This window comes from Trichosurus vulpecula, chromosome 8, assembly GCF_011100635.1.
Source record: "Trichosurus vulpecula isolate mTriVul1 chromosome 8, mTriVul1.pri, whole genome shotgun sequence".
Lineage (NCBI taxonomy): Eukaryota > Metazoa > Chordata > Mammalia > Diprotodontia > Phalangeridae > Trichosurus > Trichosurus vulpecula.
Window position 1 is genome coordinate 250,451,654 of NC_050580.1, and position 22,709 is coordinate 250,474,362.

The window sequence follows — 22,709 nt, forward strand, 5'->3', positions numbered from 1 at the left end:
CAAAATAAAAAAAAATGTGTCTCAATCTTTACGATGAGTCCATCATCTCTGTGTCAGGACATAAGTAACCTGTTTTCAAGAGTTCTCTGGTATCATATAGATAGTCATTGTATTGACCAGAGTTCCTAAGTTTTTCAAAGTTGTTTGTCTTTATGAGGTTTCACTCACTGTTTATCTGGTTGTTTGCTTTTGTTGAGAGTTATTTAATTTATAACTAATAAATTATTTCAAGCTAGGAGAAAAGATGAGGGAAAAAAGGAAACAGATGGAAAGGAAGAAAAAGAGAAGAAAAGAAAGAGAAATTAAATCAAAATAATTCATTAAATTAAATAATTTAAATAAATAAAATTAATTACCTTCCATAATTACTTTTTCCTTTTTTTCCCCACATGAATGAAATGAAGTCTAAATGTATTTATATATCACAAGCTTTCAAATCGACTGCCCACCATCACCATCACCATCACACCTTGGTTTTCTTCTTGGGATGCTTTAGGAAGCCATTTGTTCAAAAGGCAACTGAGCTCATGCCATACCCTGCTTCTGGCAGCGATGTGATTGGCTCAAACCCTTTGTATGGCTGGCCTTCATTAAGAAACTTGAAGCTTCTCCAAGGTCAGAAACTCTCAAATCTGTGTGCTTTCTCTTTTCCTTGGTCTCTCTGAGGAAGTATGCTGATGGATCTGAACAGCTGCTACCTACAAAGACATTTCTGGTGTTGACACCCATATTTAATCACCCTTATTCTTTCAATCTCTCCTGACCACCTTTCCCCTGCTCCCTCCAGCGTCTGCCTTGGACCAGTTAAACTGGCTTAAGAGAAAACTCTTTAGTTTCTCTGAGAGAAGGAAAACAGAAAGGGGGAAATAGAAGTTGGGGAGAGTGAAGAGAAGGTTTCTCCCTTCTTCAACAATAATGAGCCAAGAAAACTGGATTCAAATCCTACATTTCGTACAGTTATTTGCTCCCCTTTTACTTCCTCTAAAATAGGATTCTTTCCCCCTTCTTCCTAGTGCAGAACTACAGCTAATAACTTTGATGTCTGGGTCAAGTGCAAGCAGAAGGAATGTCAAATTTGAAATGATAAAACTCTGGTTCAAATCCCGGCTCTTCAATTCACTATCTGCGTAATAATGGCCTAGTCATGTAACCACTCTGGGCCTCAGTTTGCTCATCTTAAAAATGAAACGGTTGGATGAGATGAGATGAAGGCCTCTTCTATAAACCTTTTGGGCAAAAATGGAGGAAGAAGAAAATCACTCTATGTCTTTTTGATGTGTATATACATATATATATATATATATACACACATATATACATATATATGTGTATATATATATATATATATAATTTCATATTTAATGGTTTTTGAAGGAAAAATGATGTTGAAATCCAAACTTTCTCTTGGACCAACAGTCACATCACACAGAAAGTGGCTTTTTGTGGACCACAAAGTTGGGAAAATATTAATATCAAGTCTCACTGTCTACCATCAAGAAATTTCACTATATAACCTGTCACCAAGCATTTTCACAGCAGTCAAAAGCTGAAGAGAGTACAGGTGTTCAAAAAAAACCCATGTCCTGGTTTTACTACAATCTGAACAAAACAGAATTCAGTTAAGCCTAAAATGCCACAATGCAAAGCTGACATTTGGAATCCATCCAGCTGGGGGTGGGGCGGAGGGAAAGCAGAGGGCATCTTTTATGGGATGCTCTAAATTGAACCAAGGGAGGAGTTACCACATTCACAACATCAAACTCTCAGAATTCAGTCAACCAAATGCAGGGATTTGCTATCTATGGCCAATATCCCGTATGTTCAGAATTATGGAATAAACTGCCAATGGATAGACCCCTTGGGGGATGGAATATAACTGGACAGCTGGTAAGGCCCATGGTGGTAGAACAGAACAAACTCCTATTTATATAGTGCTTTAAAGTTCTCTTTCTCTCTCTCTCTCTCTCTCTCTCTCTCTCTCTCTCTCTCTTTCTCTCTCTCTCTCTCTCTCTCCCTTCCTCCCTCCCTCTCTCCTAGGAGGTATAAATATCTCCATTTTACGGATGAGAAAATTGAGGTCTACAGAAAGGAAGTTATTTGCCCAGGTTCACAAAAGTAGAAGGTTACAAAGTCATTTGGAGATCCATCAAGTTTAGTTCCTTCATTATGGCAGCTGGGTGGTGCAATGAGCAGAGGCCTAGAGTCAGAAAGACCTGAGATCAAATCCAGCCTCAGACACTAACTAGCTATGTGATCCTGGGCCAATCATGTAACCTCCGTCTGCTTCAATTTTATCAACTGTGGATAATAGAGGATAATAGAGGCACCTACTTCCCAGGGTTGTTGTGAAGATCAAATGAGATGGGATTTGTAAAGTGTTTAGCACGGTGCCTGGCACACAGTGGGTGCTATATAAATGTTACAGATGAGGAAACTGAGGCCCAGAAAAACAAAGTATAATTTGGCGTGGTATAAAGAGTACAGGATTTAGAGATGAAGGACCAAGATTTAGGTCCTTGCTCTGCTGGCTCCTGCTGTGTGACTTCTGGTAGATCATGTGACCTCACCCACATATTTCTCCATTTCTCAAGGAGGGCTGGATTTGCTGACATCTAAAGTCCTCACAGCTCTCAATCTATGATTATATGACTCCTCCTCTGAACATATTCTCAAGAGGAAGCTTAGGTGGTACAGCAGGTAGAGGGATGAGCTCAGAGTCAGGAAGACTCATTTTTGTGAGTTCAAATCTAGCCTCAAACACTTACTAGCTATGTGACCCTGGCCAAGTCACTTTAACCCTGTCTGCCTCAGTTTCCACTTCTATAAAAGGAGCTGGAGAAGGAAAGGGCAAACCACTCCAGTATCTTTGCCAAGAAAACCCCAAATGGGGTCGTGATGAGTCAGATACGACTGAAGCAACCGAACAACAGCAGACCCTGGATAAGTCACTTTAACCCTGTCTGCCTCAGTTTCCACTTCTGTAAAAGGAGCTGGAGAAGGAAAGGGCAAACCGCTCCAGTATCTTTGCCAAGAAAACCCCAAATGGGGACGGGATGAGTCAGATACGACCGAAACAACTGAACAATAACAGACGCTGGATGAGCCACTTGACCTCTGCCTGACTCAGTTTCTTCAGCTGTAAAATAAGGATAATAATAGCATCTACCTCACAAGCTGTTGAGAGGGTCAAATGAGATAATATTTGTCAAGGACCTGGCATATACTAAGTGTTTAATAAATGTCTGTTTCCTTCCTCCTTCATGAGCTGTATTCAAGGGCTCCAGAGTATCATTCTGAATGTCATTTCCTGAGAAACATTCTGAAGACTAACCAATAATGATGTTCAAAGAAAAGGCAGTTGGAAAATCTAGTTGTACAAAGGCTTCCAAAGGCCAAGTTGTAGCTAGAAGAGAAGCACAGTGACTTCATTTTCTATGGGCAAGACCTGAAAGCCAGGGAGCTGATCCCCAGCCACGGTTCCCTTCCTAGTAACTCGACAATCTACTGCTTTCAATAAGGGTCTGAGTTTCCTTTTCTGTCAAATGAAGGTGGTGAACCAGATGGTGTCCACAGTCTTTTTAGTTTTGAAAATCATATCCTCACTCACTGCCAGGAGACCTTTGGGGAGACTCTCCCCAACCCACCAAGGATGATTTTACCTTAGAGTTCAACTTCCAAGGTGGAGAACTCAAGAACTGTCACAGCTGAGAACCATGGGGGCAGAAGTAAGGAGTCAGGGAAGAATGATGCATTCATTCTCTGTGGTCAGGTGGACATTTGGGGATGGAAGCATGGTCTAAATACTGCCCAAGGAACTTTGCTGTATTAGGAACTTTCATTAAAGCTACAGTAGGAAATTACTTTTAATATGTTACCTCAGCCCTCCCATTACTCTATGCCTTCCCGCCACTCCATGAGCATCCGGGGGCTTCACAAATGTCTTCTGATTCATTTGGTCTGTGAAGATCAAATGAATCAGCAGTCCAGAGCTTATGGGCAGCCCTCCAGTAAACCAATCAGCATGAACATGCAATGCTGGAGAAAAAATTAGTGGGAAAGGCCCAGACTTGAGTTTCAGGTTTCCAAAAGCTGAGATAAAAACCTATTAAGAAACACTTATCTAAAACACACTGGCTTTGCTTTTAACCCTTTAGCATAATGGAGGTACATTATTCCAGACAGAAAGAAAAAGATGCTGACACATTCATGTTACACCATGGGATCCATGGTCCCCACTCCTTCTCTAGTCACCGCATAGGCTGGTTCCCCCATCCAGCTCCCCAATGACCTGATGCTTATCATCCCCCACCCCTCGCCCCAGAACTGAGATCTAGGACTGGAAAAAAGCTCATAGCCTGGAGTGAAGAAGGGACCTTAAAAATAATCTAGTCCAATCCCTGTCTCTTATTTTACAAATGAGGAAAGAGAGGGCCAGGAGGTTGGTTAAGCAACAGACCCAAGGTTACACAGGTTCTCAAGTAGCAGAAGAGCTGAGATTTGAATCCTGGTTGAACAATCTTTATTTAAATGTATTCTTTGCAGAGTACCCCATCACTGCTTCCACAACTGTGGCTTTCAGTGTGATGTAGGGGTGAGGAAAGGGAATAAGCATTTATAAAGTGCCAAATACATGCTGGGCACTGTGCTAAGGATTTTTGTTTGCTTTTTGTTTCTACAAAAATTATCTTAATAAATTAATCAACAAGATTTGTTAACATTTTGGATGGGGCAGCAGGGGTGAGAGGGAGGTGAGGATAACACCTCCATTTCAAGTCCAGATGACTGCAAGGACCATGATACTCTCCAAAGAAATAAGAAACTTAGGAAGAGGGGAGAATTTGGGAGGAAAGATAATGAGTTCAGTTTGGGTCACGTGGAGTGTAAGATGTCAACAGGACGTCCAGTTTGAGATATCTGACAGGCGGTGAGAGATGCAGGACTAGCCATCGGGGAGAGATTGGGGCTGGACAAATAAATCTGAGAATCAGATGATAGCCAAAACCATGGAAACTGATGAGATCACCAAGTAAAATAATGTAGGGGGGAAGGAGAAGAAGGGACCATGACAGAGTCCTGGGGGATACCCACAGTTATCAGGTATGACCCAGATGAAGAATGAGCAAAGGCGACTAAGAAGGAACGATCAGTCAGGTAGGAGAACCAGGAGAGAGCAGGGTCTTCTAACCCTAGAGAGAAGAGAGCACGAAGGAGGAAGGGCGACATATTTAACTACTTTATATATAGTAGTATTTTTGTTAATATTTATGCTGTGCATATTTTATATGTATTGATTATAGCCATCCTTGAAATTTATACTTATTGCAAGGAAAGGCTGTTTCATTCTTTATATTCATATCCCCAGTGCTTCAAATAGTACCTGGAACTTAAAGCTTGAAAAAAAAAAAAACTCAAGAACTGTCACAGCTGAGACTGTTAGCAGAAACCATAGGGGTGGCAGTAAGTAGTCAGGGAAGGATGATGCCTTCACTCTCTGCAGTCAGGTGGCCATCTGGGGATGGAAACATGGTCTAAATACTGCCCAAGGAACTTTGCAGTACCAGGAACTTTCATTAAATCTATAGTACGAAAAAACTTAAGGTGCTTAAAAATTGACTGTTAATTGCGCAAGTTGTTTAAAGTCTTTGTCTGGGTTTCATTATCTTCTTCACAGAATTCTAATGAAATAAAATATATGAAAACCCTTTATAAAGCAAAGATAGCCACAGGGAAGGGGAGGAGGGATGAGGAAAATATAAGATTGGCGAAAAAGCTACATGGAAGCCTACACTTTCAGATCTCAATCTGTGACCCTTAAACCCAAATCTGCAAAAATCAAAGTTTATAAATTATATAGCCCAAGGATTGTAGATTTCAGATCTTCCACTATGATAGATGCTTTAAAAAACCAACCGATAAATAATAAAACCTCTTACTCACCTGCCTGAAAGTGGTTTCTAAGCTTGCTGATAAAGGTTTTAGGTTTAGGTCTTAATCGCCTTATGTCTGTGTCTTTGTTTCAGGCCCTACTGAATACCTGGTATGAAGCTATAACTATACAGGGCATTTAAAATATGCCCCTGGAGAAGTCATTTAACCTGTTTCCCTCAGTTTCCTCAACTGTAAAGTGGAGATGATAATGACATCTGCCTCCTAGAGTCGATGAGAAGATCAAATGAGACATTATCAGTAAACAGCATTTAGTATAATGCTTGGCACACAGTAGGCACTTTACGTTAATCATTACTTTTTTCCCTTCCCCAGATGAAAGCTTCGCTTGCTCATCCCTTTCTCCACTCCAGTTATATTTTCACATTTGTATTATTATTTCTAGAGGCCCATCAGTAAAGCTACGGTTTTAGTCTATTATTACCCAGCATATACTTCGAGCTGCAGTGCAGTGTGGGTATTTCATTTACCCAGCTGTTAACAACTTCTCCCTCAGACTTCATATGCACTTTGGTCTTTAATGCACTTGTCATACATCTTGCTTCTTACAGTTATCTGGGTTGGTGTTTCAGGCTCCTACTAGATCACAAGCTCTCTGAGGGCAAAGACCACACATTATCTAAATTTCTGGGTCTTGCCTGGCACGTAGCATAGTACAGAGTAGGCAACTGAAGACCATTTGTTGTACTCAATAACATGGGGAGAGGTAGACTTTGGCCCTACATAAGGAAAAACTTCCCAATAATGGGAATTATGAAAATGGAATGGGCAACCTCACAGGCATGGCAGGAAGCTCTCTAAGCAGGGATTCACATAATCATGAGACAGAGCTGGAAGGGAGAGGTCATCTAGTCCCAACCCTTCATTTTAAAGATAACAAAACTGAAGGAAAGGGAGGTTATGTGGATTGCCTACAGTCACAATAGGTCATAAATGTCAGAGGCAGCATTTGAACCCAGGTCTTCCAACTCCAGAATCAGTGGATGACAATTGATTGGACATGTCTTAGAAGGGATTTGTTCTCCAGCACGGACTGGATTATGTGACCTCTGAGGTTCCTTTCAATGTGGAGATCCTGCATTTCTTGAATGGTATTATTAACCACTCACAGCCAACATAGCAGGTTGTAACGGGTAGGAAAGCTAATCTCAGAGTCAGAAGGACTTAGGTCAAAGCTCCACTTCTGACATATTAACCGAATTAAAGGCTGCAAATGGCAGAAAAGTCACTCATCTACACTGGTAGAGGGCTTCCCCTCGCACAAACTCTCTACACCTATGACATCACCTTTCCAGGCCCTCCATTCTCTGCCCCCACTGAAAAAAAAAAAGCTTGAAAAATGCTTTACATACATTCTCACCGGATCTTCAAAACAAGGCTACGAAGTGGGTGCTACTGTTAACCCCTCCGATTTTATAGCAGCAGAGACCGAGCAGGAAAGTGACTTGGCCAGCATCCGTCACGTAGCCACGGAGTGTCAAAGGCAGGATTCAAACCCAAGTCTTTCCTGATTTCAAGATCAGCCCTTTATTCACAAATAATCCACTCACTTTGACCTCTCAGTGATCACACACTTCACAACGAGCTACAACTTGCCTTTTTCTGTTTAGAAACCAAACGTTAACAGTCTCTTCTTTGAACACTATCATTGGTGGTGAGCGAGAATAACTCGGATTTTATATGGCACCGTAAGATATCCACACCACCTCATTTTCTCCTTACAACAACGCTGTGACGTGGGCACTATCACTATTACGCCCGTTTTTACGGATGAGAAAACTGAGGCTGAGAGAGGTCAAGTCATGCCCTGGTCACGCGGCTTATAAACGTCTGAGACAGGATTAGAACTCAGGTCTTCCTGACTCCAAGTCTATCACACTCTTAAGCTGCCTCTTTATTCTACCTTCTTCAGAAAGTGTCAAGCCTTTGGGATGGTCTTAGGAAACGGAACACATAATAACGCTATTTCTAGCACGACCGTAAGACCATAGATCTTATCTCAGGGAGCTCTGAAGCCATCTGGTCCAATCCATTTCTATTTTACAGGTTAGAAAATTAAAGCTTGCTCACGGTCACACCGGTGGGATTTGAACCTGCAATCCTCTCCCTCCATAGTGAGTACACTTTCCATTGTGCCACACTTCAGGGGTCCTTGAGAACAGCTCCTGGGGATGTGTTCAGGAGAAACACAGAGAATGGTGAGGATTATAAATCACACTTCTAGATAGATTATTAGATTATTAATTCCAAAACGTTCAATTAAGAGAGAAAACTGAGCCTCACAGAGGTGTCTCTATTGGTTTAGATTCACCCAGCAACAAGTGGAAAAATAGATTTGAGATTTGAACCCAGGTCCCTCTGACCCCCTTTCACAATGAACACCATCAACCGGCTGAGCCAAACAGCCTATCACAGGCCACGGTCAAAACGGTTCCATTCTGGGTCTGGATCAGGCTAATGAGACCTGAACACGCTCGATTGGGGAAATCAAACCATTAAAGAGCGTGGAAAATGCTGATTGCCAGAGAAGGTCTCCTAGTCTGCCAAACAGAGAGAGAGAGAGCTTGGCATGCGTGTGACGACTGCACTCTCAGAAGCCGGGCAGATCCACTTAAAGGAGCAACAGTTCTCAGCTGTGCAGTCAGCTGTGTGGTATTCTCAGGAGACCGCCCGCCTGCTGTTCACATGGCAGACGCTTCTCAGAGAGGCCAATATTTACAGCAGCCTTGTGGGTAATTACAAAAATGGACCAGCCCACCCACCTGAAGAGACCTGGACACCCACGCAAGAGAAGACATTCTAGGCATACACATTTTCTGTGTTTTGCCACCGTGGTGTAATTCAACAAACGCTGACTGTGGTTGGCAGTGAAGCTAAAAAGATGGAAAATGACACAGTCGTCACCCTCAGGGAGCTTACCAACTAGTAAATTATGAATAGGTTTGCTTTTAAACTCAATCTGTCCCTCAGAGGGTAGATGGCTTGTTGGCTACAAGGTCATTCCTCAAAGAAAATTCCTAGGCTAGAAAATGAAAACACTTAGGTTTTAATTCTGGCATTCACTTTTTAAACACTAAATTTTTGTTGATATCTTTTGTTTTCATATCACCTTAAATTTCCAAATATACCCCAATCCAGAGAGCCATCTTTTATCAAAAGAGAAAAAGAGAGTTCCACAGAACTAAGCAACACATCAGCTCAGAAAAAAATCCCATAAAACTGAGCAATATATCACAGTATAAAAAATATTCCATACCCATGGTCCCTCACCTCCTCAGCGGAGGGAGATAATATTTTCTTACTTCTTCTTCAGGGCCTTATGTCTTCAACGAGCTATTTTAATTAGAAATCATTCAGTCATTCAGATCCACCTTCTTATGTTTTTCTACTTAGGACATTATCACCATTCTTTATATTATTTTCCTAGCTCTGCTGGTCTCACTATGTATCCATTCCCATAAGTCTTCCCGAGTCTCTGCATGCTTATTTGTGGTTTCTCCTGGTGCGATAATATTTCATTCTATTCACATGTTCAGACATTCTCCAGTGGATGGGCAACTACTTCTTCCCTGTTCTCTTCTACCACACAATGTTTAGCTAGATATATTTGGATGTCTATAGGTCCATTTTTTTTTTTTTTGCCTCTTGGGTATATATGTCAAGCAGTGGGATCGATGGGTTAAAGGGCAAGGATGTTTTAGTCATGTTCTTAGGATAATTCCCAATTGCTTCCCCAAATGAGTACAGCAAAAGCACTTTTAATTTCTCTAAGCCACAGTTTCCTTATCTATAAAAGGAGGGGGTATAGTATGGCCCCTTTCATCTCTTAAGCACTATGATTCTCTTATTTAAGTGTGGGAACCTTGATAAGCCATTGTCCAGGCTTCAGGTTTCTCATCCGTAGGAATAAGTGAGGACGAAGGACCAGATGATGCTCAAGGCCTTCTCCAGCTCTAAAATAACAATAAGAGCCAGAATTCATACAGCACTTATATATTACAACACCCTCGGGCTTTCTCATCTGTAAAATGGTTTGCAATGGGCAGTGAGGTGGCCCAGTGGATAGAGTGCCAGGCCTGGAGTCAGGAAGACTCATCTTCCTGAGTTCAAATCCAACCTCACTTGGCAGCTCTGTGACCCTGGGCAAGTCACTTTACCCTGTTTGCCTCAGTTTCCTCATCTGTAAATTGAGCTGGAGAAGAAAATAGCAAGCCACTCCAGTATCTCTGCCAAGGAAACCCCAACTGGGGTCATGGAGAGTCAGCTACACCATAGCGACAAGGTCTGCAAAGCCCTTTACGTGTTATTTCATCTAGTCCTCACAACAACCCTAGGAGCTAAGTGTTATTATTATCTGCTTTTTACAGAAAAGAAAACTGAGCCTAAGGGCAACGCAATGACCTGCCCAGGATCACACGACTGCAACGTGTCAGAGGCAGGATTTGATCTCGTGTTTTCCAGACTCCCAAGTCTAACACTCCTCCATCCACTCCACACTCAGCTACTAAAAACTGATGATCCTCTTACCGAGCTTTAGTCTTGCTCTCCCACTAGCCAGTCACCTGGTGTGTTAGATTAATCCTTCAATCTCTCTAGGCTTGTTTCTGCCTCTGTAGAATAAGGTTGTTGGACCAGATCAGGGATTTGAGGGGTTTGGGGGGGGGGCAATTGGGATTAAATGACTCGCTCAGGGTCATACGGCTAGCAAAGGTCTGAGGTCATATTTGAACTCAGGTCCTCCTGACTCCTGGGCCAGCGTTAGATCAGGGATTCTTAACCTTTTTTGGGGGGGGGGTCATGGATCCGTTTGGCACTATGGTGACTCCTATGGACCCCTTCTCAGAATAGAAAAAAATCCTAAAGGAAATTTTATATTTCACTTAAAGGTTAACAAAAATAAATATATATATTTTTTCCCATCTGTGTTCAGGTACTCCCTGAAATCTGTCCACGGATCCCAGGTTAAGAACTCCTGGACTAGACACTCTATAAGGACTGTTGACAAAACTTCACCTAAGAATCAATGATTTCTGTTAGAAGGAGAAGGTGGTTCAGAAGGAAGAAGGCAGGAAAGGCGGGATAAGCTTAGAAGACAGGAACTACACAAAGGGGTCAAGTGTGGAGGTAAAGCCGAAGCCAAAATACAGGAAGTAGGTAGGAAGACAGGCAGAGAATAAGGGAGATTAAGCCGATTTGGATGGACTGATAGAGGGTCAGGAGCTTAACTCTGATGGAGAGAATATTAGGAAGCTGTTAGAGGATTTGTGGAAGGGAGGTGGTCTGGTCAAAGTGGCAGGTGAGGGAGATAGTGCTCTCAGAATCCTGACCCAGCATTCACTTTCCCTCCTCCCCTTGTATTCTTTAATCCATCATTCACTTTCTTCACCTCCTTTCCCACCTGATTTCCCTGTGCATTGACAGGGGCTCTCTGGGCTTGGCATGCTTGCTTTTAACACAGGTATGAGAGATGTATACAAAAGGAAAGGCCTCTTCCATAGCCAGCCTTCTTTTCCTGTGTGATGTGTGCCCAGAAGCTGGATGGTAAGGGAGAGACAGCAAATCTACCCTCGATAGGATTACTTGGTATCATTTCCATGGAAAACCCAGCAGGCAGAATTAGCCGGATGCCAACTGCCTCGATTACACCATTTTACCAAATGCTTTCTAATGCAGCTCTCAGGAAAATTACCCTGTTCCTCTGGCCTCAGCAGGGTGGTACAGTGTTAACTGTCAGCTCTGTTATTATCGCTCGGGATCACTTGGTTTTCAAGTGTAGCCTAGACGTGCCTTAAAATAAATAATAATAAAAAGTTACTTAGCTGCCTGATCGACCAGGCTGGCACTTAGACACAGGTTGCGGGGAGTCTCTCCACTGGCTCAGGTGCACCTAGCTGCAGGGAGCAGCCTGGGCTGGCCATGATTCTGGATTGGTCCCAGTCCATCACTCTCCCCCACCCCCACTCCCCCCAAGTTGTTTTGACTGATTGGTGATAAAGCCTTTAAAGAAAGATTAGCCAAGCTCGTTTCAGTTCCATTCAGGGCCAAGGGGGGCAAAGTCGATATTTGCTGAGTGGAAAAGGACAAAAGGAAACAAATTTTGTTTGCAAGCTCTCCAAACAGAAGGGGGGTGTTGTGGTGGGGGGAGCAGCAAGGAATTCCCAATCCCCTTTCCCTTACATGGTCCTGTCTCATCTAGGAAACAGACTTAACTAATGGCCAGGCTTTGAGGGAATCCCCGAGTCACAAAGCACTGATCTGCTCCCCATCGGGCTGCTGCTTAGCAGCCACAAGAAGCAGGGAAAAAACCTTTTTTTTTCAAAACCCAGTGCAGTGCAACAAGCAGTTAGTAAGTCCTTACTATGTGTCAGGCACCAGAAATTGTTGGGATCGGGGAGGGTAGAGACACAACAACCCTCCCAAAAAAGTCTGTCCTCATGAAGCTTATGGTGCCCTAGGCAGTAGAGGTGGGAATGGGAGTATGAAGAAGAGGTGATCACATGGACCAAGGTAAATGAATTCCAAATAAACACAGAGTGCTTTCAGGGAGGTAGTAGGTACCAACAGTTAGAGAATCAGGAAAGATATCTTACAGGAGATGGCCCTTAAGCCGAGATTGGAAAGGAGCTAAGGGTACTTCCAAGAGACAGAGGTAAGAGGAGTAGGAGAAGGGAAACAGACAGGCAGGGAAGAAAAAGATGGAATTTCATATACGGGGAAGATCGAGGATGTCGGTTTGGTTCCAGAGTATGTGGGAGATCACATGAAATCAATCTGGGACAAGTAGAGTGGAACTTTGGATTTCTTCTCTGGGACTCAGTTTTCTCATCTGTAAAAATGAGGGGCTGACCATCCACAAGATGACCTATAAGGCCCTTTCTAGCTTCAAATGCTGTTTTATCATAAAGTCAATGGGAGGCACTGACGCTCCTTTGAGCAGTCGAGAGACATCACGGCCAGATCTGTGATTTAGGAATATTAATCGGCAGCTGTGTGGAGGATTGGGTTGGAGGGGGAAGAGATAGGAAGTAATGATGCAAATACTGAAAATAGCATGCTCTAGACCTCAGGAATGGTTCTCCTCTTTATGATAACTGCTCTTTGGGGTTAATTAATGTTTTAAAAACTTTCTGAAACGGAGAGGGAAAAGATAAAAGGTCCTCTTCTATGGAAGGTGGTGAGGATTAAGAGGTAGGGAAAACAATGTGAGGTTGTGTTTCTTAACCCAATCTGTAGTTATATGCCACTGCCATCTCCTCAACTGGCCTTTTATTTCTGAATCCAGATATCAGAACTGAAAAGGGACCTCGGTTATCATTTCACAGGAAACTAAGGGCCAGAGACAAGGAGATTTGTTCAAATATCACGCAGCTGGCCACTGTCAAGGCTAGCATGCCTCCTGGTCCAGTCCTTGCCACCCTCATGGATGAAGTGTTTCACAAGATTCACAAAGTACATTCTCTACAATAACCCATGTATTTTCATGTATTTTTTAAAAAAAAATTCCCATCTGACATGGAGAAACTGAGACTCAGAGTGTTTAAATGACTTCACTATGATTACCCAGGTGAATTGTAGGAGCCAGGGTTCTAACTAGGTCTCCTTATTCCAAGCCCATTTTTCATTCCACTGTACCACTCCCTCCAACGCTGGCTGTCATCCAGGGGGGCCCTCAATTCAAAAAGGAGAGAGTGTGTTTTTGTCCCTTTAAGTCACAATCCTCTCATACATACTGGCAGGGTAGAAACTAACTCCCTATCCAAATCATGTCCCAGGTATCACAGCCTGTTTTGGCCCCAGAAAGTACAGCACTTCTCAATTATGTCTCTCACTGACTTGGCCGTCTATCAATCTTTACAGGCTGAGCAGCAACCCATCAGTTCAGACTTTTACATGCGAGTGAACGATGTAACATTTTGATATTACAAAAATACTATAAATTCTCCCCCTCTCCACTTCCCAAGAGTTGCGTAGACTTAGGAAAAGCAATCCCTCCCCTATGAATCATGAAACCCAGAAATCTTGACTAATGAAGCAGCAGTTCCCTCTGGCTGGTGACTCTTCCTTCAGTCACTGAGTATAAGGGGAGGGCTTTCTAGAGCTTGGTGCATGGGGCCCAAACAGCTAAGAGGGATTTCTGATGAAGAGTGACTGAGTAGCACATCTGTAGGAGCTGACATCTGGCTCAAAACTGTCAAAAAATATAACAGGGGAGAGAGAGGGATGGTGCAAACCCTCCTGGACAGCTGCACGAAAGCACAGAGATAATGTGCCAATGTCACGCCAAGTCTCTTTTGGAAGCCCCCCTGAGAGATGTGAAGGTGTGTAAATTTTATACTTAATCCAGAATCAATTCACTTCCCCTTTCTCTAGAAATCTGAAAAAATAATGACCTCCTTTCTCTTCCATCTTAGGCCGAGAAAACAGTAACATTACTAGTTACTGCTCTTCTGCTCTTCTAGCATGAGGGTCATCGGCTGTGTATAACAGGATTGCTCTTAGGAAGCGACAACCTTAAGAAGGTCACGACCAAATCCTGATTCTGTAAATGCTGCCATGAAAATGAGAGGAACGGGAAAGCTCCCAGTTTGAACTTAGATTCTTCTGATGATCCGTTCCTTTTTAATCAGCATATGCTACTACAGTCGACAGGGATTGCTCTCCCTAATAAGGGGACTTGGAGGAGATATCTAAATAGCAGCAGGCACGAGGGTTTCTCCATGTTTAATAAATGTCAGTGATATTTGCGTACAGCACGCTTAGCAGCGAAGCATTTTATCTTGTCAGAGTAGATAGATGTAAGGATAGGAAGATCCGTTCCCTCCCTTTCTCTGTTGTCTTCACAATAAACTCTCCAATCCCTATCTGAGATATAATGGTGATAGTCCTGTTTGGACCTGCCTTCTCTCTTGGGCCATGTATATTCAACATTCACTCAACAAACAGTCATTAAGCACCTATGGTATGCCAATCACTAAGTTAAATTCAGGGGATCCAAAGAGAAGAGCCAAAACAGTTCTGGGCTTCAACTTACATTTAACTGAGATAGGTTTCAGGGAGGAAAGCAGGCTATCCTATAATCTGTTACCAAACCACCATTTTCTAGTTGCATATATATATATATATAGATAGATAGCTATAGATATATTATCTATAGCTATCTATATCAACTCTATAGCCCAAAGAAAAGAAATGGGGAACAAGGTCACAGTTGGGCATGCAGACTTATTTTTTTGTCAATAAGCAAAAATGATACAGTGGGGAAAAACCAGTTGTTTAGTCATGTCTGACTCTTCATGACTCCACTTGGGGTTTTCTTGGCAAAGACGCTAGATTTGTTTGGCGTTTCTCTCTCCAGAGCATTTTACAGATGAAGAAACTGAGGCAAACAGAGTTAAGTGACTTGCCCAGGCTCACACAGCTACTAAGTGTCTGAAGTTGGATTTGAACTCAAGAAGATGAGTCTTCCTGACTCTAGGCCTGGCACTCACTCTATCCACTGCCCACCTACCTGTCCCATGGGGAAAATACTAAACAAAGTCTAGTTTGCGTTCTTCCTTCCCTGACTAGTAAGGCAATCATGACCAATAAATTTTAGTCCTCTGAAGGTCAGTTTTCCTCATCTATAAAACTGGAAGAGCTAGCTGGCTAGTATTTATGTAGGTCTTTTATATAGGGTTATAGAATTTATTTATATAAGGTTTATATTTATTTAATGTTATATCTAACACTGGCCTCCTGGCCGTTCCACCAATTACTGTTCTACAACTGGCATTTTCTCTGCCTTTCTCCCATCTCTGGAACACTCTGTATACTGACTTCCCTGGTTTTCTTTAAGTCCCAACTAAAATCCCACTTTTTACAGGAAGCCCTTCCCAAACTCCCTTAAACTTTGTGCCTTCCCTTTGTTAATTATTTTCTGCTTATCCTGTATGTAGTTTGCTTTGTATATATTTGTTTGCACGCTGTCTCACCCATTAGATTGTGAGCTCCTTGAGGGCAGGGGCTGTCTTTGGCCTATCCCCAGTGTTTAGCATAGTGCCTTGTATACAGTAGGTGCTTAATAAATGTCAACTGACTGATATTGGCAACCACCTCGAGAGGGAAGTGCTCTATTATCCCCATTTCACAGATGAGGAAACTGAGACAATGTGACTTGTCCGAGGTCACACAGCAAAATGGTGTCCCTGACCCCTGAGAGCAGAGGTGTCCAACATCCGGCCCACAACACTCCAGAGTGAGGCCCAACCAGGGCTGGGGTTCAAATGAACTAACAATCGGTTCTTCACGGAATTGAGCCGAAGCGTGCCCCTACCACCCCCACTAACAATGGGGGTGACAAACCCAACCTAAAATTAGGTGCCCGTTCTACCCAACTGGTGTGAACCGGCTGAATCCCACCACTGGGCCCAACCAGATTAAAATGTAACTGGAAAACAGCTGACAAAATAAATAAAAATACAAAAAACATAGATATTGTCTTCTAAGTCAATACGTGGCTTGCAAGGATCCTTACCACAGTTTAGTGGTCCCTTTTCGATTTGAATTTGACCACTGACCTAGAACATCCCTCAGAAGCGGTTATCTAACCCTCTTATTTGCCAACTCCTAGCAATGCGGCATGGGGTCTGCTCCTGAATAGGTCGGGAGCTGAGGGTTCAGCTGGCCAGTGGTTCCCTTAGGTACCTGATAGCCAAAGAGGCCCTGATGCTTGATGAAAGGCAATCTTGGTATCATGTACACTTGGGCCTCATATCAAACTTCTTTTCCATATGTCCTCGCCAAGCCAGTTTCCATTAAGAAAACTTCCCCTCACAGGCTGGGCTACTCCAGGCAACTGACATTCTCAATCTATGAGGAAGCTCCTTCATTGAGGAGATGCCCACACTGAAAGAGGTTTTCTCGTCTCTTGGGCCTCCCGATGTATCTGGCAGCAACTTTTCTAAGGTTTTCTGGTCTGGATAATGGCAAAGGGACAGGACCTCCTCCAACTTTGTTGGCACTTCTTGAAATTTTGGCAAATAAGACAAACTATCTCCTCTACTTTAATTTCTCTCTGAAATCACTGGACCTAGCTTCAGCTTCCACCTCTGACTACTTCTGTGACTTTGGGCAAGCCCCTTAATCTCCCAGGGTCTCAATTTCTTTATCTGTAAAATGAAAGGGTTGAACTAGATGGCCTTTGAGGTCACTTCCAGGCTTTACCATCCTATAAGCCAAGAGTTTAGTATATAACATGATAAGACCATGTTACCGTCCACCCAGTAGGATTTTGCTGTTGTCACCACTGCGATCCTTGGGTCCATATGGATTTGTAACTTAGATACTAAATCTTGCCCTATTCTCATGTAGGTTGCACAGATCATTCCTCTAGATCATATTTTTACAACAAATTTTAAATGCTTACTGCAGTCCTCTAGTAATTTATTGCAGAGGGTTTTTCTGCTACCCGGGGATTAGTCATTAGATTTTCTGCTCCTCCCACAATTCTATCCTATTAGCTTTATTTACATTTATAAATTATGCACCAAACTCAAAAGCCTCAGCCATCCTGAACCCAAATGAGTCATAGGAAAAAACACAGGCAGAGCAAGAATAAGGCCCAGCTTCCCCTTCCTCCAGGAAGCTTTCTCAGGTCATTCTAATGTACATAGATGTGCTTTAAGAAAGCATTTTTTTTTAGCACTTAGTCTTATGCGAGGGATATTAGAGAAACGTGAAAGCTAGCTTCATGAGGATCCTCTTACTATGGAAATCCCCAAGTACCAACAATAAAGATGGAGAAGGAATAGGGCTTTCTGTTTTGTTTTGTTCTTTTGCTTTTGTTTGGGGGAAAGAAAAGGGGAATCTATGATAAAGCAGATCATATAAGAGAAAGATTTCATTCTGTGCTGGTGCCTCATCCATAAAGTCACAGATATCCAGAGCTGAAAGAGAACTCAGAGGTTATCAATTCCAACCTGTCAAATGGTTTAAAGTAGTAGTTCTGAAGCTAGAAGATCTGGGCTTGAACCTAGGCTCTAGAAGATAAAATTTGTGTGACTGAGGGCAAGAGATTTCACCCCTCTGGGCGTCCATCTCCTTGGAGAAGACTGCTCACCAATACCTGAGTTAGGTTGACACAGGGGAGGGGAACCTGTGACCATGTGACCCTCTAGGTCCTCAAGTGCAGCCCTTTGACTGAATCCAAACTTCACAGAACAAATTCCCTTAATAAAAGGACTTGTTTTGTAACACTCAGACTCAGTCAAAAGGCTGTGCTCAAGTACCTAGAAGGCCACATGTGGCCTTGAGGCTGCAAGTTCCCCACCCCTGGGTTAACAGTTTAGCCAAGTTCATCAATGGTTAAGTCGGGGAACCAGGTCTTTTGGCCCTAAGCCAGTCCTCTTTCTACTACATCATATTAACTTTCTCTTTTTCCTTTGTTGTTTTTACCTTTATGTCATCTCTTACATTGGTTTCCTTCTCGCCATTCACATAGCCACCATTCTGGATCCAGTCCTCACTCCCTCTCCCCTAGACCACTGCGGTCACCTCCTAATTGGTCTCCCTGTCTCAAATCCCTCCCTACTCCAATCCATCTTCCACACAGACTTCTTTGGACTTCTCCACCATGTCCCTGCTGCCTTCTTACCTGGCAGATCCCTTCACCCCAAAAACCCCCTCCTTCCACTGAGGAGTCCCTCCCAGAACCTCCATTTTGAGGAAAGGCCTAGGCTAACTATTCAGTCTTCCCCAGTTCCACTGGTAACGCGACAGATTTCACTGCCATCTTCACTGTGGATACTTTCTCCTCCTCCCACATTTTCATTTTGTGTTGTCTTCCCCAATTAGAATGTAAGGTCCATGAGGGCAGGGACTGTCTTTCTTCTTGTTCACATTTGTATTCTCGGCATTTAGCACAATGCTTGGCACATAGTGATAAGTGCTTAATAAATACTTATTGACTGACTGACCCAGCCATCAAAATGATTTTCCAAAAATGTAGTCCTAGCTAGGTCATCTCTCTATTTAAAAACTCCAGTGACTCCCTAGCCTACCTAGGATCAATTATAAACTCCTCTCTATGACATTTAAAGTTCTTCATAAACTGGTCCCATCTTACATTTTTAACCTTATTAGTTATAACTCCCTTCCACACATTGTAAGGTACAACCCACCTGCTCTTCTTTCTACTCCTCACATACGACACTATCTCCTGTGGCTCTCAGGGCTGTCCCCCATGCCTGGAATGCATTCCCCCTTCACTGCCACTTAGGATTCCTGGTTTCCCCCATGACACAGCTCACACACCACCATATTTATTCATGACACTTTTCCTGGTCCTCCCAGCTAATGCATTCCTCCCTGCCACCCTCCAAAGTTACCTTATACATATCTTATATATATTTTTATATATCTGCATCGTTGCATGGGCAGCTAAGTGTCCTGGTGGATAGAATGCCAGGCCTGAGTTTGAATCTGGCCTCAAACACTTACTAGCTGTGTGACCCTGGGCAAGTCACTCAACCCTGTTTGCCTCAGTTTCCTCATCCGTAAAACGAGTTGGAGAAGGAAATGGCAAACCACTCCAGTATCTTTGCCAAGAAAACCCTAAAATGGAATCACAGAGTCGGACACAACTAAAAAGTGACTGAACAACATATCTGCATGCTGTCTCCCCTCTTAAGACTGAAACTCTGCAAAGGTATGGATTATATTCTCTTTTATCTTTGCATCTCCCACACCTAACACAGTGCTTGGCACAAAGCAGGGTATAACATATTTTTGCTGATTGATTCCTCCTCCCCCTTTCTTTATCATTTCCCTTCCTTTCGGAGAATGAAATTACAGCAATCTTCAATAAGGGGTAAATGATTACTAGAAATCCTTCCCAGGTAATAAATATGCGTGCCCTCCAAGAAAAGCTTGTTAGCTGAAATTAATCTCCAACTGGCAGAGTGAAGGAGAGATTTTTTTGAGCAGGAAACCTTCAGATACACCTTGACCACTCTTGTATTCAGTGCCCCTTTCCTCCCAAACTATGATGGGGAATTCACACTGTTTAGTAGCCTGCAGGGATCCACATCAGCCAGCTATCTTTTCTTGCTTTTTGCAAATGGCGGATAGAAATGTGCCTGAAATGAGGAAGACCAGAGTTCAAACCCAACCTCGGACGCTGATTGGCTGTGTGACCCCGGGCAAATTACTTAACCTCTATTTACCTCAATTTCCTCAACTATAAGATGGGAAGAAACGTAGCGCTTCCCTCCCGGGGTTATTGTGAGGCTCAAATGAGATGATATTTGTGAGGCACTTTGCACAGTGCCTGGCACACAGCAGATGCAATGTAAATGCTAGCTATATTATTCATGGTTGTGGTTGTTCTTAGTAAACAGACCTTTACCTTCCGGGTGGTCAACGAGATCTAAAAATCATAGCTATAGGAGAAAGCACACAGAGAGTAGAGGATTCTGGGGCGGGGGATTTACCATCTTGGTCACTATTCTCCAATTTTGCTTCAGCAGCTTTGATCTTCTCCCCGCCCTCCATCCTCCCCCAACTAGATCATAGGCTCCTTGACGGAAGGGACTGGTTTTCACTCAACCAGTCAACAATTATTCGACCCTTGTGTCTTTCCCCCATAGATTAAGTATGTATTAAGCCCCCTGTATATCTCATTCATTCACCTGGCAAACATTTATAAAGGACCCAGCAACACATGGCTCTCAGCACTAAGGGGGACCACACAAATGAAAAATAAACTACGGCCCCAGCCATCAAGGAGCTTAGACTAATGGAAGAGATAAATCAAATGCACCAAAAAAAAAAAACCCAACCCCAACCCTCTAAGGTAAGGGAGGATAGGCTAAATCTCCTGCAGTACAAAGTCACTGGATCTGGACCCTGGGAACTTAGGTTCAGATTTGAATTCTGCAACTTACTCCTTATGATCTTGGGCCAATCTCCTAACCTCTCTGGGCCTTAGTTTCTTCATCTGGACAGGATGACCCAGTCCTCGTCAGCTCTACATCTGTGATCTACAAGAGCTTTAAACAAACTGCTCTGCCCTGGTCACTCCCCTCTTATATCCATCAGTCCAACTCACTTTGTCCTTTGGGATACTTGGGATACTGTAGGTGTCTTGGGAACGTATCTCCTGGGATTATTGTCTATGTTCTCTTTCCCGAACGCCATTCAATAAACATTTATTAAGCACCTATTACGTGCCAGGCACTGTTTGAAGTGCTGCTGTGTATTATTAAACAGCACACTGAACAAACCTCTAACTTTGAGGCACATCAAGGCCCCAATTTTAGAGACTAGCAAACAAAAGTCCAAAGAGGTGACTTGCCCAAGGTCACATATTTTATCTTGCCTGAGCAGCAGAATCAACACTAGAACCGAGTTCTAGCATTTTAGTCACCTTCTCCCAGAAAGCCCTGGGTAGACAGAAGAAGACTGAGATTCAGGATTTGCCACAAATTACCTTCATGACCTTGGGAAAGTCACCTCTTTTCTATATGCCTCAGTTTCGATCTTTGTAAAAGGAGGTTGTTTACACCTGATAACCTCGAAAGGTTCTCTTCTAACTTTACATCTATGATTTCGTGATCTATCTAGCAGGAAACTTATTTGTTTCCAAGTGAGTTAGGTTGCTAGAGTTTCTTCTGGAATCCTCAAGAACTATGCAGTTTAACAACCATGCCCACTGCTCCCAGATTTGGGATTTACTTTCAATTATTCAATTCAATCTGTTGTTTATTTATGGCTGCATTGTTTATTTATGTCTTCACACACCATTTTTATAGACTGGAGACCAAAGTGCTATATACCATGTAAATTCTAAAACTCCAACCAACCAACAGTCCCCACAGCCACTCCAGGAAGTTAATTTACCTCACATCAATTCACCAAGCACTAGCAAACAGATTCTCAAGTGCTAATGCCAGGCATTTAGAAGTTGCCCTTAATGCACCATGAGTCGAGGAAAAAGCAATCATTTCAGGAAACACTATAATTTCTGACAATAAAGATTTACTCTGTGCACTGGAATGTTTCCCTACGATGAATGAGACTCTTGACCAATAAACTACATTAGTTCTCATAAAAGTATGCTAGGGTCATAAAGAACCTGCCAAATAGAAATGATTGCTTCTGCCTGACTTTCCATTTTAAATCCAAAGTTTACAAATGTGGCTCCTTAAGCTGTGCTCTGGGCTGACGTGTAACTCAGAGTGTGGGTCGTTTTCTCATCTCTCCTGATGTATGTTTCAGAACATCCCTTCACGTCATGTGAAGAATGAATGAGGTGGAGACCAAACTTGACCTCAGACCACTGCCTGGGACACATAAATCTCTTTTCCTGGCATCAAGGTGGGAGATGACAGGGGGGCAGGAATAAAGCACACATTGTCACAGCAGCCAATTTTGTTTTTCTTAATTGTATCTCATTGTTCTAAGGCAAAGTTCTTTTATGGGGAAAGAGATGATATCATTGGGGAATGATAGTAATATTTTATTTTGATTTTCTTGGAGGGGGAGGGCAGGGCAATTGGGGTTAAGTGACTTGCCCAAGGTCACACAGCTAGTAAATATGTCAAGTGTCTGAGGCAGGATTTGAACTCAGGTCCTCCTGACTCCAGGGCTGGTGCCTCACTGTGCCACCTAGCTGTCCCCCATAGTAATATATATTTTTAAAAGCATCAGTAAATTTTGTTTTGTTCCCTAAATGAATGTTAAGTAAATCCTGTTATGTGTGACACACTTTAAAATCTCTAAGCCGG

The 22,709-nt window shown here is 42.8% G+C and overlaps 1 protein-coding gene across 1 annotated transcript in view; it reads right to left on the bottom strand.

The window, feature by feature from the left end:
* FOXN3 (forkhead box N3) overlaps window positions 1-22,709 on the bottom strand; it is a 498,668-nt gene that overhangs the window by 323,017 nt on the left and 152,942 nt on the right. The window lies entirely within an intron of this gene.